Raw genomic sequence first — 3,442 nt, 5'->3', positions numbered from 1 at the left:
ATCTGCAAACAGTGAGAGTTTTACTTCTTCTTTTCCAATCTGGATTCTTTTATTTCTTTTTCTGCTCTGATTGCTGTGGCCAAAACTTCCAAAACTATGTTGAATAGTAGTGGTGAGAGTGGTCACCCTTGTCTTGTTCCTGACTTTAGGGGAAATGCTTTCAATTTTTCACCATTCAGATAATGTTTGCTGTGGGTTTGTCATATATAGCTTTTATTATGTTGAGGTATGTTCCTTCTATTCCTGCTTTCTGGAGGGTTTTTATCATAAATGGATGTTGAATTTTTCAAAGGCTTTCTCTGGATCTATTGAGATGATCATATGGTTTTTATTTTCAATTTGTTAATGTGGGGTATTATGTTGATTGATTTATGAATATTGAAGAATCCTTGCATCCCTGGGATAAAGCCCACTTGGTCATGATGCATGATCTTTTTAATATGTTGTTGGATTCTGTTTGCTAGAATTTTGTTAAGGATTTTTGCATCTATATTCATCAGTGATATTGGCAAACAGTTTTCTCTTTTGTGGCATCTGTTTCAGGTTTTGGTATTAGGGTGATGGTGGCCCCATAGAATGAGTTTGGATGTTTACCTTCCTCTGCAATTTTCTGGAAGAGTTTGAGTAGGATAGGTGTTAGCTCTTCTCTAAATTTTTGGTAGAATTCAGCTGTAAAGCCATCTGGTCCTGGGCTTTTGTTTGCTGGAAGATTTCTGATTACAGTTTCAATTTCCATGCCTAAGATGGGTCTATTAAGATTTTCCATTTCTTCCTGGTTCAGTTTTGGAAAGTTGTACTTTTCTAAGAATTTGTCCATTTCTTCCAAGTTGTCCATTTTATTGGCATATAGTTGCTGATAGTAGTCTCATGATTCTTTGTATTTCTGCATTGTCTGTTGTGATCTCTCCACTTTCATTTCTAATTTTGTTGATTTGATTTTTCTCCCTTTGTTTCTTGATGAGTCTGGCTAATGGTTTGCCAATTTTATTTAACTTCTCAAAGAACTAGCTTTTGGCTTTGTTGATTTTTGCTGTGGTCTCTTTTGTTTCTTTTGCATTTATTTCTGCCCTGATTTTTAGGATTTCTTTCCTTCTACTAACCTTGGGATTCTTAATTTCTTCCTTTTCTAGCTGCTTTAGGTATAGAGTTAGGTTATTTATTTGACCTTTTTCTTGTTTTTTTTTTTTTTTTTGTGGTAAGCCTGTATGGCTATGAACCTTCCCCTTAGCACTGCTTTTACAGTGTCCCATAGGTTTTGGGTTGTTGTGTTTTCATTTTCATTCATTTCTATGCATATTTTGATTTCTTCTGTGGTTTGTCGGTTATTCAGCCGCGTGTTATTCATCTTCCATATGTTGGCATTTTTATTAGTTTTTCTCCTGTAATTGAGATCTAATCTTACTGCATTGTGGTCAGAAAAGATGCTTGGAATGATTTCAATTTTTTTGAATTTACCAAGGCTAGATTTATGGCCCAGGATGTGATCCTTCCTGGAGGTTCCATGTGCACTTGAGAAAAAGGTGAAATTCATTGTATTGGGGTGAAATATCCTGGAGATATCAATTAGGTCTAGCTGGTCCATTGTGTCATTTAAATTTTGTGTTTCCTTGTTAATTTGCTGTTTAGTTGATCTATCCACAGGTTTGAGTAGGATATTAAAGTTTCCCACTAATATTGTGTTATTGTTAATTTTCCCTTTCATACTTGTTAGCATTTGTCTTACATATTGTGGTGCTCCTATGTTGGATTCATATATATTGATAATTGTTATATCTTCTTCTTGGATTGATCCTTTGATCATTATGTAGTGTGATCTTTGTCATTTTCTTTGTCTCTTTTCTCAGCCTTTGTTTTAAAGTTTATTTTATCTTATATGAGTATTGCTACTCCTGCTTTCTTTTGGTCTCTATTTGCGTGGAATATCTTTTTACAGCCCTTCACTTTCAGTCTGTATGTGTCGCTTGTTTTGAGATGGGTCTCTTATAGACAACATATATATGGGGTATTGTTTTTGTATCCATTCAGTCGTCTTTGTCCTTTGGTTGGGGCATTCAACCCATTTACGTTTAAGGTAATTACTGATAAGTATGATCCCGTTGCCATTAACTTCATTGTTTTGGGTTCGAATTTATACACCGTTTTTGTGTTTCCTGTCTAGAGAATATCCTTTAGTATTTGTTGGAGAGCTGGTTTGGTGGTGCTGAATTCTCTCAGCTTTTGCTTGTCTGTAAAGCTTTTGATTTCTCCTTCATATTTGAATGAGATCCTTGCTGGGTACAGTAATCTGGGCCATAGGTTATTTTCTTTCATCACTTTAAGTATGTCCTGCCCTTCCCTCCTGGCCTGAAGAGTTTCTATTGAAAGATCAGCTGTTATCCTTATGGGAATCCCCTTGTGTGTTATTTGTTGTTTTTCCCTTGCTGCTTTTAATATTTGTTCTTTGTGTTTGATCTTTGTCAAGTTGATTAATATATGTCTTGGGGTGTTTTGCCTTGGGTTTATCCTGTTTGGGACTCTCTGGGTTTCTTGGACTTGGGTGACTATTTCCTTCCCCATTTTAGGGAAGTTTTCAAATATTATCTCCTCAAGGATTTTCTCATGGCATTTCTTTCTGTCTTCTTCTTCTGGGACTCCTATGATTCGAATGTTGGGGCGTTTAACATTGTCCCAGAAGTCTCTGAGATTGATCTCATTTCTTTTAATTCTTTTTTCCTCTCTGTTTCATTTATTTCTAGCATTCTGTCTTCTGCTTCACAAATCCTATCTTCTGCTTCCATTATTCTACTGTTGTTTCCCTCCAGAGTGTTTTTGATCTCATTTATTGAATTATTCATTATATATTGACTCTTTTTTATTTCTTCTAGGTCCTTATTAAACATTTCTTGCATCTTTTTGATCCTTTTCTCCAGGCTATTTATCTGTAACTCAATTTTGTTTTCAAGATTTTGGATCATTTTCACTGTCATTATTTGGAATTCTTTATCAGGTAGATTCCCTATCTCTTCCTCTTTTGTTGGGTTTGGTGAGCATTTATCCTTTTCCTTTACCTACTGGGTATTTCTCTGCCTTTTCATCTTGTTTATATTGCTGTGTTTGGGGTGGCCTTTCCATATTCTGGCAGTTTGTGGTTCCTTTTTATTGTGGAGGTTCATCACCATGGGTGGGTTTGGACGTGTGGCTTGTCAAGGTTTCCTGGTTAGGGAAGCTTGTGTCGTGTTCTGGTGGGTGGAGCTGGATTTCTTCTCTCTGGAGTTCACTAATGTGTCCAGTAATGAGTTCTGAGATGTCAGTGGGTTTGGAGTGACTTTGGGCAGCCTGTATATTGAAGCTCAGTGCTATGTTTCTGTGTTGTTGGAGAATTTGCATGGTATATCTTTCTCTGGAACTTGTTGGCCCTCGTGTGGTGCTTGGTTTCAGTGTATGGAGGCATTTGATGAGCTCC

This window comes from Bison bison, unplaced genomic scaffold (assembly GCF_000754665.1).
Source record: "Bison bison bison isolate TAMUID 2011002044 unplaced genomic scaffold, Bison_UMD1.0 scf7180017864332, whole genome shotgun sequence".
Taxonomy (NCBI): domain Eukaryota; kingdom Metazoa; phylum Chordata; class Mammalia; order Artiodactyla; family Bovidae; genus Bison; species Bison bison.
This window is presented reverse-complemented; position numbering follows the sequence as displayed.